The sequence below is a fragment of the Corapipo altera genome, unplaced genomic scaffold (genome assembly GCF_003945725.1).
Source record: "Corapipo altera isolate COAL_440 unplaced genomic scaffold, ASM394572v1 175, whole genome shotgun sequence".
Lineage (NCBI taxonomy): Eukaryota > Metazoa > Chordata > Aves > Passeriformes > Pipridae > Corapipo > Corapipo altera.
The window spans coordinates 3,523,137-3,535,223 of NW_020884942.1; the positions used below are offsets into that span (position 1 = coordinate 3,523,137).

General features: G+C 47.5%; 1 protein-coding gene across 2 annotated transcripts in view; it reads left to right on the plus strand.

The window, feature by feature from the left end:
- Nucleotides 1–911: 911 nt before the first annotated feature.
- Nucleotides 912–12,087, plus strand: part of ST6GAL1 (ST6 beta-galactoside alpha-2,6-sialyltransferase 1) — a 40,882-nt gene continuing 29,706 nt past the window's right edge. Inside the window, exons 1-2 of one of the 2 annotated variants that reach the window (XM_027661884.1) lie at nucleotides 912–1,005; nucleotides 11,456–11,614. The gene's annotated coding sequence lies outside the window, so the exon portion shown is untranslated. Of the gene's footprint in view, nucleotides 1,049–11,455; nucleotides 11,615–12,087 lie in introns of both variants that reach the window. The other variant, XM_027661881.1, reaches the window with a different exon arrangement.

Genomic DNA, 12,087 nt, shown 5'->3' on the forward strand with positions numbered 1-12,087 from the left:
TTTGGACACAAACTTGAAGGATATAACCCCAGACCAGATGCTGACTCCTTTCAAAGTGGAAAAACATGGATACACCTCAGAAACAGTTTGCTTGCTCTTTCCAGTTGAGCAGTGGAAGTGCAGCAGCCAGGATAGGTACAATGTACCATCTCCTGCAGCCCTGATTGCCCACAATGGGGACTGGTGCTGATTTAAGCAGGACCTTTGTTTTTGGCTTGCATGGCCAGGACCCAGAGTTCAAGCTATTATGATCACAATAATCAGGCTACTTTGCCTGGACGCTGACTAATACACAGTTTGGCAAAATGTATTGCACGCGCAGATCCCTGCTCGTGCTTGTACATTTGACAGGGAAGAGGCTGAAAGTAGTTAAAGGCTGAGGCAATTTTAAGCCAGCCAGTAGCCATGTGCCCCATTTTCCGTGCCACGGGCATCCCTTGGTGGACCCAAGAGAGCCGTAGGCCAGAGGGCTCTCCCGGGGCGGCCCCAAAATAGGTGCTGAGGGAGGCTGCCTGCGGCTCGCTAATGAAGTATTGACGTATCTGCAGTGTCTATTCAAAATGAGTCCGTAGTGATGGAGTTGGATGGCAGCTCTGCCCGTGCCAGTAACTGGGGACGATCGCTTTTTGTGCCTTTCCAGAGCGAGATCCCCGAGGCCGGTGGGCAGGGCCAGCGGTGGGGCTCCCACCCGAGGGTGCTGCGGAGCGTGGAGACACGTGCGGCACCGAGCGAGACCCTCCCCAGCCTGGTGTCACCGCTGCCAGGGCTAAAGGGGTGCCCGGGCTGTGCTGGGTTGTGCTGTACGGGGGCGGCCGGTCAGAGGCACAGCTCCTCCTCTCCGCAGCTCTGCCGTGGTGGGAGGACGGCGCCGGTGCGGAGGATGCCCCGTGCCCGCCTAGCTAGCCGGGCTGGCGGCGGCGCCTCCCCCGAGCGGCAGCCCCCGCCCCCCCCACCTCAGCGCCTTAAATGCCTCGGCCGCGGCGGCAACAAAGGCGGGCGGCGGCGGTGAGTGAGGGATCGGCTGGGGGGTGGCGGGGTCGGGCTGGCGGTGAGCGGCGGCGGGTCGGCAGTGACAGAGGCATTGCCTGAGGGGCAGGCGTGGTCGCAGGTGCCGTGGGAGGGCGGGAAGGGCCGCGCCCAGCCCGGCCCCGCCGCCCTCAGGGGTTTCGGCTTTGGCGTGAGGCGGACGCGCGCGGGTGGGTGGGCTCCAGGGAGCGGCGCCGGGCAGACGAGCGCCAACTCGTAACTTTATTAATTCTTATTATTATTTATTCCTATAACCCCATCAATATAAACTTCGAAGCGACAGACGTGTGCGGCCGTGGCTGCCCTGGCTCCCCGTCCCCCCTGCGCCAGCTTCTCTCCCCGCTCGGCGGGGCTTTGCCAGCACGAAAGTCGGTGGTGGGCGCGGAGCCCGCGCGGTTCCGCCACTGAGGGAGAGAGGATGGGCGGAGGATAAGGCAGATCGCGGCCCCTGCCTTCCCTCCGGCTTGTGCTTACCCTCGCCTAAATTTGACAGATCCTTGCTGGCCTGGGTCAGCCCGCACGAACCTGCGAGTTGTAGCAAGGGATACACGCTCTGAGTAATTTTAGAAGTAGCTGCATTTTTAATAGCGCACAGCAGGTCAGGCTGCAGAGAGAGTGAATAATGCGTGTCTTCTGCCGTGCTCTAGGCTTTTGTTTCAGGGTAAATCTCTGTTGCTGTGTTTATGAGCCCCCGGTAAATCAGGGTGGTGGAAGGGGAGCAGGGGCTGAAGGAGTGGGAACTGCTGCTGCTCTTTGCTGTTTCCATATCCGCTTGCTGCAACTGGATCTAACAACGGACAGTGTCAAAACAAATATCTGAGAGCGGAAAGGTGCCATCGTGGGGCAGCTGGATCCAGCAGGACATTTTCCTGGCTGTGAGGGAGGGAGAAACCAGAGCTGCCTATTAATATGTGAGGAATGAATCTAACTTGCTATGTGCAACTCCTCCTTTAGTGGCACGCTTACAATACTGCACTTGCCTAAAGACTGGTAGCTAACCTAATGGGATTTTATAATGTTCCTCACACAAAGGATTGTGGAATCATTTTTCTGAGCTGGGATAACCTTAAATGTATGGAGGACAGTGATTCAAGCCTACATCATCCTCCTGCTTTCACAGAGGAGTCTGTGGAAGGAGACATCAGCAGAATGGGGCAGGTGTGTTACTGAAGGGAAAAGGGACAGCTTTCTGTCCTCGGGTTTTGCTGCTAAACCATTTATTTTATTGAGCTTTGCTGTGCATCTTGGAGAGTTGCCCTCATCTGCTGGGGTCCAGGACAAGGTAACAAACACACATCCCTTGTGCTTCATCACTGTGTCAGGGAAGGTTTAGGTGAAGCTTTAAATAAGTGAGAAGTTCATATAGATAGGAATGATGCTAACTGTTCCTTAGGAGGAAGAATATTACCAGGAACAATCTTCCCCAGAAGGCCCCTGGGACAGAGGCCAACAGTGTCTAATGAGGCAAACTTTCCTTATGAGCTGCAGTTCTTAATGTTGGAGGGTGAGGGCTTGAGGGGTTGAAGTCAGCAGACCTGGGGACCTCTGAGAGCAGACAGCCTGTCTCCTGGGCTCCTTTGCTCTGGGCAACTGCTCTCCTTGCTGTGGCACAAGCTGCTGCTCTGGAGGTGATGGAGGTGCTGAGTCCAGGTAAATCATCTATTTCCTTCTGGTTTAGCAAATGAGTTGGTTTGGTGATGGTGCTGCAGAGACAAGCAGCTCCGCAGTGCTCAGGTGTGTGCTGGGGGACCTCTGGCACAGCTGCTGTCAGTGCTGGGGACAGGACAGCTATGCAGGAGTGCAGTTTGGTTCCACATAAATCTATCTGCTGGCTTTCTTTCCTTCATTTAGTGCCAAAAGGTGTGCCTCTGACAAAAGAGGTGGCTTGTCTGAAAATGGAGATGGACCTCCAGTGCAGTGAGCTGCCACATAACCACTGGAGCTGCAGTGCTCAGCTGGGCGTGTATGTGTCTTCTGCTGGCAGCAAATGTGAGGTTTCAGAAAACAGGAGAAATATGTGATCATCTCTACCTAATTCCTTGACACAAAGGTGTTGATGAATCTCTGATGAGCAAGTTGCTTGCTCTGGTGGCTACTGTTTGTTTGCAAATACTCTAATTTTGTTAAAACCAAACAGCGGAAATGAAAGTGTATTACTGTTCTCAGAGACCTAGTTTTCTAGGGATAAAATAGGCAAGTACTTAAACCTTGGTTTGCAGTGACTGCTGGCAGAGTCATCTCCTGCAGGAGTGGGAAATGCGTGGGAGGAATTAGAGGTGCCAGTATGAGGTGGACAGGGGTGGTCTAATGAAGGGCAAAGCAAATGCACCTTGTGATGTTTCGTATCTTAACTCTGTCGTTGAGACAGTGGCGCAAGAGAAACTGCTGCAGAAGCAGATTGCTGGATATTCAGAGGCTTATGTCCCTGCTGGCCTCTGTTGGAAGACAGAGGGACACTGAAGGGCAGCCCTGTGCTGGAGGGAGTGTGTCCATGGCACTGCCCGTACTGGCGCCTTTAACCACAGGCATTTGGCAGCACATATCTCACCTAGCTCCTGTGTTGCTCCAGGCTGTAAGAACTGGAGGATGGTAATGGGTGCTGGCCCAAATCCATGTCAGGTTGTCCTGCTCTTTGCTTGCAGGCTGACTGACGTGGAGGAGATATTCGAACTCAAGTTCTTTGATGTCCAGTGCTTCTCCTGACACCCTTGATCTGTTGCATTGGCAGCTTTGGGAAGGGCAGGAATGATGCCACTGAGTAATGGTCCTCCTCCCTTTCCACAGGAGAGGCTCAGCGGTGCACACAGCTCTTGGTGAAAATGTCGTTTTCCTGTTCTCAACACTCATAAATTTCACAGTGAAAGATCAGACAGAATTGTCTTGATGATCTTCTAAAAAGTGCACGAATCTTTTCCATAGCCCTCAGATTTTGGTAGAGTGATGTAAATCACAGTTCTGCACAGGATTAGCAATCAAAGAGCATTATGAATCAATCTGATACTTTGTCTTAGCCATAGCCCTTCTTAGATTGCTGACCTACATATTCCAGCTTTCACTATAACTGCTTCAGCAAGAATGGGCTTTGTTTCTGAGTGTAAGGTGGCCCAGCTGCTGGAGATCTTTGTGTTTGAAGAACATTTTCATTGAGATTATGTAGAGATTTACTAAAATTCCTAGTGACTTCAGATGTGCTTGAAGCCTGTGCTGCTTGACTGGTAACTTGTCAATGAAGTGTGAAATATAAGTGGTTCCTTTGAATGTTCTTTTTATTATAATTGTGCTGATGAAAAAGCTAGAAGATGAAATAAGATGCTTTCAGTATAAAATGCTCTTAGATGTCTAGCCAACAGAGATCATTGTTATCACTTGTGTAATTAAAAACCTTGGGAAAACTTACATATTTGAGCCACTTGCTTATAGGTAAAAAAGAAATTTTATTGCCTTTCTGAAGTACGTGCTGCAAGCTCAGCCTTAAGTGAGATGTAAACCCAAAGCTTCTTCCGTAAAACTGCTCCCTGCAAGTCACTGATGATATTGATGTTAATGCACATCTGCTTGTTCCACTTACAGATGAGTTTTTCTACTGATTCCAGAGTGAGGAGGTGAACGATGATAAAAAGGAAAATCCAGAACTAGGTCTGCAAAAGAGTGACACGATTGTTTTAAGGCAGCACTTAAACCCATTCCTACCTGTCATGATTTCAGCTCTGCGGGATAGATCCCTTGGTTTGAAGAATGCTGGGAAGCAACAAGAAGTGCCTGTTCTGGTGTGCTTGTGCTTCCCAGCATGTACCAGTAGACTACACGTGGTCCAGGAGCTTGTCTGTGAAACCAGAATGGGGATTCGTGAAACCAGAGCAGAGGAAGTCTGTCCTCTGGTTTTGTCTCAGCAGGTTCCAAGTGGTGCCTCTGCCTAGCTTGGGTTTGCTGGTCCCTCTGCAGCATTTGGAAGCTGCCTGAGATGCTTGGCTTGGGGTGTCTCTGAACTTTCAGCTCTCCCAGCATGTCATCAGATGTTCTTAAATATTTCTTTGTGGTCTGTTGCTCAGAAGTTACCACAATGTCCGTTCTCAGGCAGAGGTTGTGCAGAAAGCCGCAACACAGCATCTGGCTGTTTCTTTTTCTGTAATAGCTAAAAAAAGGTCTGTTTGCAAGACCTTTATTTAAAATGGAAACACTGCACAGAATATCGCCCCTTTTACCAGCAGGATGCTGAAGTGCAGGGAGGCCTTTGCTTTTGTATATTGTCTCCTGCGCCCCAGACTCCTTTGCCTGGGAATGGTGCATTGGTACAGGCAGAAGAGAGCTCTGTGCCAGACTGTGCTGACATTCTTCTGTGCTCCCGGTCTGTGTTCCCTCCGGGACCTGGCAGCTACTGCAAATGAACTGAGGGAAGCTGGTGCTGGTGCATACCTCGGTGCTGCTGGAGGAAGTGAAGAACCCGAAGTATTCAGCACAGGATGCCAGTCTGGCTGGCTGTGTTGTGCATACTGAGCTGTTCAGCAGGTCCCTGTTCTACACTGGCAGAAGTGTTTGTGACGAAGCCCTGGCTTGTGCCTGGGATTCCTGGGAGTGAGGGAAACAAACTAATGCTCCCCTCATCAGTGTTGCACCCATCCTCTTAGGACGGCTGCAGCAGTTTGGATTTTCAACTGTAAAATTTTGCAGAAAAATAGCAGTTGCTGACAGCAGGGATTAATTTATTAATATGCATTATGGCTTGCCTTTGTCTTTGTGGTACAGCACTTGCTGATTAGGAAATCAAAGGTGTTCCAATCAGCCTGACTTTGTTCACTGGATTTTCTGCAGATAACCTGTGTGTGCCAATGGAGTCCCGAGTCTGTGGGGAAAGTGTGGTGATGCTCACTGGGATGGGATGACAATAAAAATTTCCATGGCAGTCATGCAGCAATGATAGCTGCTTTCTAAAATGGATCTCCTGGGAACTAAAAGAAATCTGTAGTCCTGGTTTCCTCATGCTCGTCTCAAGGACCTGCTTTTTACCTTGGAATAACATTTAATGGGCAATACCAGAGTAATGACTTTTTTTTTTCCCACCTCTACATTTGTTTGTAATGCAGAATCCTCAGGAAAGTGTGCAAGCTCTGTGCCTTCTGAACACAGCAGCTGAGGCACAGAGCACCTCGAAAGCAATTAGTTTCCATTTTAAATAAATAAATAAAAAATCTCTTGATTGCTCAGAGAAGATGCCTTCATGCTGAGTTGCATTGCCTAGCAAGACTGAAAATTTGAGCATAATCCTTTGTTATATAAGTTGGGTTGTTTAATGTTTATTTATTTGTTTCGGTTTAGGGTTTTCTTCTCTTTCCCCAAAGGTTTAGTTCTGCATAACTTAACTACATCCATACATACGTAACATAACTTTGGTACAGAGGTGGAGAATAACTGTGTAAATTCCTGATTATCCTCATGACCTGACTGTAATCCTGCCATCCTTTGTGCTTGCAAGGGGTCTTAAAGAAATTAGAAATTTAGACATACAAGATTGTAATAGCTGAGATAAAGGTAATCTCACTGTTGCTTCTCTGAGACCTCACATGCAGTGCTGCTTCCAGCTCTGAGGTCCCTAGCACAGGAAGGACGTGGACCTGTTGGAGCATGTCCAGAGGAGGCCACCAAAATGATTAGAGGGATGGAGCAGCTCTGCTATGAAGAAACACTGAGAGAATTGGGATTGTTCACTTGGAGAAGACAAGGATTTGGGTTGACCTAATTGCAGCCTTCCAGTAACTGAAGGGAGCCTGCAAGAAAGGTGCAGAGGGCCTTTTTTTTTTTTTTTCTTTAACAAGGGCCTGGAGTGACAGGACAAGGGGGAATGGCTTCAAACTGAGAGTAGATTTAGATGGGATATTAGGGAAATATTCTTTCCTGTGAGTGTGGTGAGGCCCTGCCACAGGTTACCCAGAGAAGCTGTTGCTACCCCATCCCTGGAAGTGTTTAAGGCCAGGTTGGATGGGACTTGGAGCAACCTGGTCTAGTGGAAGGTGTCCCTGCCCATGGCAGGGGTTTGGAAGAAGATGATCTTTGAGATCCCTTCCAACCTAAACCATTCTAGAATGATTCTCTGGAGCTATATATTTTTTTATGTTGTTTATATTTTTATATAAATTTATATTAGTTCTTCACCCAGCTCTTATTTGGCCAGCAGAGATTCTGTGTAAATAATTATCAAGGAGTTAGGCACTTTGTGAGGTGCATTAGCAGAAATGTTGCAGAAATGGAAATGTTATGTTCTGGTTTCTCTGGGCTGGTGTTGCACAGGTGAGCCTGACATGAAATATGTATGTTTTATGAGAGTCGAGATGGTGCTGGATGGATTTTGCTCTCATCCAGATAACGATGTCTGTGAATATGAAGCCTGTTTCCTATTAACAGCTGTTCCTGCAGTCTTGAAATTCACTTTTCACAAATGGGTATGTTCACGAAAGAGTAGTGCTTTCCTGGGAAGATCATCAAAGAGCGACGGGTTGTATCTTAAGAAAGTCCTTACAGAGCTTGGTATCCCGTGGAGTTTGTAACTCTGCCTAAGGAACTGCCTTTCACCTTTCTGAACAAAAGGCATCATGGAAGGAATCTCCAACAAATGCTGCAGGGGCAGATTTTAGTGGAACAGAGATGGGACTGAGGTTGAAGGAGTCGGGAGCAGAGATGAAATAGTCCCCTGGATGTGTTTTAGTATTGGGGGCAGGGGGATTCCCAAAGGCAAAAACGGGATTGATAGAAATAGGTGTTGCTTGTGCCTGTGACATGAAAGGGTATTTTGAGAGATGTGGGAGTGCCCAGCTGGAGAGGAAAGAAGAGCAGCGCTGGAAGGCCACTTTAATTCAGCAATGCCTTGTGTGATGGGTTAGTCAGGCTTTCTGCTCATCCTACAAAGTGAGGGATCATTGGCATTTTCAGGCTCTTCGAATTAAATTTAGCCTGTGCTTAAAGGACAGCCGTCTTGAATCTTGCAGACTGAGCAGCTCACCTATAGATGGAGGAGTCTGAAAAGGTGCTGTGTATTTGGCACTGAGCAGTGGCTCCATGTGATGTGTGCATGAGCCATGGCCTGCTTTAACAGAGGGGTCTGAAAAGTGCAGAAAGGAGGGAAAGCTGCATGGAAAGAATCTAATTTTCTTTGGATCTATCTGCTGGCTTTCAGAGCAGTCACAAATTCTGTCTTCTATTTTATTCTTTTATATATAATAGCGTGGGTGTGGACTGGGAATTATTTTAGGCCCTGTGGATGTGGCTCAGCAATTTCAACTGTGGTTAGAAGTGGGATTTTAAAAACAAAGGGAAACTTCTTCAAATCTGCACCTGGAAAATTTAATTTTCCATTGTGGTGTAGCTCACCTCTGCTTTCCCACTCTCAGTTTTGGAAGCTTCTTATCACTTTGTAAATCACTTCGCAAAACACCCATATCTTTCAGTTGAACTATGAGCTCTAAGGTTGAGAAGTGTTCCTAGTTATTAAGGGAGTGCAACTGGGTAACTATTTTATTAGATATTCATGGATGGATTGTTTAATTAGGTAGATAGAGGATCATATGTTTGCAATCTAAGAAGAAAAATTCAGAAAGGTTAATTAAAGATTAGTTGTAAAATTTGATGTCAGAAGTGATGTGAAGTTTCAGTGTGGACACTTAATTAAAATCAGTTTAGTTCATGCTGGAAGTGAATAGGAATGAAGGAAATTTTAGCTTACCATGGCTACAGATGTGGGGGTGTACCAAGGTCATTAATGCATGTTAACTCATACTTTTAAAATTAATTCCTGACGTTAATTTGGCTTGATTCTTCCCATCTGTCCATGCAGACAACACTCTGGAAGTTTCATATTTTTGAGATATTGCAGAAATTACTTCTTCTCCCCACTATTCCTTCGCAGCATCTGAGCTGAGATTTTACACTGGGGGAGGACAGCACGTCAAGCCCTGCAGGTGATGTTTGAAATGCTTAATTTTTCACCTAGTTGTTGCCTGCGTTTCACATCTGTGAAGTGCCCTCAGGCATGACCGTCATGGCCTGCCATGCGTGCACCACGGCTGAGCAGTGGGGTGGCTGCCTTGGAGCCTGCAGGGCAGGAAAGGGCTCTGTCCCAACCCCTTCTGCTCACGGCTTAGCTCTGCTTCAGGAGCATTTAGGCTGAGCCTCAGCCCTCCCCGTCTGTCAGAACCCTCATCAGGCAGCGCATGGCCTGCTCAGTGCCTCGTCTGTGTCTGATCGGTGGCAAAGCTGATGAAACCAGTCACTGCTGCCAGGAGATCTCAGGTCTTTCTTCCCAGCTCCTACCCATGTGGATCTCCCCTGGTTACCACAACTCCGTAATCTGAAAGAAAACAAACCTGAGGTGCGACTGAACACTGCACAGGGTTTCCAGTAAGTGGAGGGAGCAGCTGTGAGCATGTTGCCAGCCCCCGTGTCCCCTAGTCATGCAGCCCTAGCAGGTGCTGTTCTGTGCCAGCTCGTGCTGGGGACTTTGGGATGGTGGTGGTAATGACTTTTGGAGAGCATGAGCCACCATGGTTGCCCTAAGGAGGCCACCTGCCAGGGTTTTGGTAAGCACAGGCTGTGCTGGTGGGCAGGGTTCTGTGGCTGGATTTGTCCATCACTGCCTGTTTTTCTGAAGTGAAAACACTCAGGCTGGGAGTGAAGGTTATCATGTCCTGCTTTTCCCCACCTGAGTTTGCCCCACAGGCTGTTGCATGTTTTAATGGTGTCACAGTCTTGAAGTTGTTTTAAAACATTTTCTTCAGCTAAATTCCTGTCTAGCCATAAGCTCCAAGAAATCTGCTCTTTCTTCCATCCAGTATTGCTCCTTCTAGCCCATTTCAGTTCTTGCCAGATTCCTAAGCTGCCATCTCCTTTCAGTCTTTCTGGTCCTTGAGCATCTCTTAGCCCTCCCACATCCTTGGCTTGCTTTCTTTTATGTTTCATGAAGACAATCTCCAGGTGAAAAAAAAAAAAAACACCACAAAACAACCAAAAAACCCAAACCCCTCTCCAAATGTCCAGATACATTCTGCCTCTTCTCTGTAGTTGCGCTTGTTATCTTTCTGAAAACTGAATTTAGGTGTTGGTGTTATCAGTAGTTCTAATGAAATTTGTTTTATAGCTGGTTACCAGGAGATTATTAGCTGTGTGTTTGTGTCAAAAAGTAGGTGTAATGGTTCAGAGCAGATAAGCTGCAAAAACTACCCCCTTAAAAAAAGCCTGTGTAGGAGCTACTTTGGTGTTACTGACTGGAAAAATGAGCAATTCTTCAGCTCTGGTTTGGGGAGGAGGATCAAGGAAGTTGAATTTGTCTCGAGCAAGATGTATTTGAAGTGAAAATACTGGTCTTTGTAATATCTTTTCCAAGGAAAGCAGTGAGAAACTTCTGCTAATTTGGTAGTTGTGGAAAAAGATCCTGCTGGGATGATGCCTGGGTGAGACTGCTGCTGAGTGAGAGATTGGATTAGCCATAATTTGCACAGATCGTCTTCCTTCATGCTACTGCTTTCCCTCCCCTGCCGTGGTGTACTGCAATGCATTAGGGTCCTTGGATGGTTCACGCTGGCATTAATTTGAGTTACGGACATTTTGGGACCTCTTCCTAAGCTGTATGTGTTTGGGTTCCCTGCTGAGAGCAGAAACCTGAGCTGCTAGACTCAGGTGAAACATATGCCAGGCCAGGCACATACACTGGAAACTTGCCCAAGGCAGGATAATTATGGGAGGCAGCTTTTTCTGAGCAGACTGTGTGCTCTCACTTGCTAAACAGTCTTGTGATTAATGTCTTACTTAAGAGGATTTTAGGACACATGCTGCAGTTACACTGCATTTCTTTTAGAAGTAGGGGAGAGGTTAGAAATGTAAACTCTGTAAAGGCTCTTTTGTGTTTCCAGCAAGGGTCATCAGTTAAATGCAGTGCATCACTGCTCTGTTGTGTCAGGGTAGGCAGTGGTTTTTGCTATGGATGGTTCAGTGGGAGAGGGATCCTCAAGAGGGTCTTTGCACACATGTATTTGTACAGGTTGCATTGCTCAGAACTCCTTAGGGACTCATAGCCCCAGCACTAAGGGTGAATTGTTCTGCCCTGATCTCAATATTACCAGCTCTCCCTGACCCTGGCTCCTGGCTTTAGACTCTGGGAAGTTCTACAGACAGCAGGTGTTCACCAGCAGATTTCGCCTTCAAAACAAGGCTCTCTGTGCTGTTTTACTCAAGCCCAAGTTATGTTTAGAGGCGTTGGCAGCTCTAAAGAGATTGTTGATCTTACCCAGGATACCGTTGCCTGTGGTGTGGGCACAGCAGTGTTTGCTCTAGTGTTTCTGTGTTGCTGCCTATTTGCTGTGTGGTCCTGGCTGGTGATTGTAGTCCCCTGTCCAGTGATTTCTGATCAGTCTGATGTAACTGTTTAACATCTTGATTTCTTTCCTAGGCTAGAGAATTCGATTAAAAGGGACATGAGAGCATGAAGAATTGCACGGATGTGCTTCCTGTGGTGGCACCTCCTACAGATCTTACCTGGCAACCTACTGCTGCCTGGAAGAGAATGACAAGGAACTGCTGTGGGCAGCAAGGGAACCTGGAGATGAAGGTGATGACCATGGCTCTTCTTTTTCTTTTCAATGTCCCTTTTTTCACTTCCACATGGATGCAGCAGGAGCAGGACTGCTGTTGGTGTGACAAGGCCATGTACATTCAGAGGCACTGCTGTTGGCACTAGGGCTGTCTCGTGTTGCTTGCAGAGTTGGGAGGGTGGTAAAGAAAATGAGAAGGGTTCTCTGCTATTCCCTTTGCAACTATCCCATATTTCTCTTTTAAAGCAAAATACAAGATTTGTTCTGCTACTTGTGGGAGCCCTTGCAGAAGCTGAGACATATTGGTAGTGTGCCAGAGATAAGTGTCTGAGATCCAGTATTTATTCTGCCTTGCGTAAAGTGAATATGAGGTGTGTATTGGGGCTCCTTTTGGTAAGGGCTTTCCACAGAAACCCTCTGGGGATATTACCTGTGGTCCTGGCTTAGAGTAATTATCTGCCTACTTTCAGGGCTGACCTCATGTCTGAAG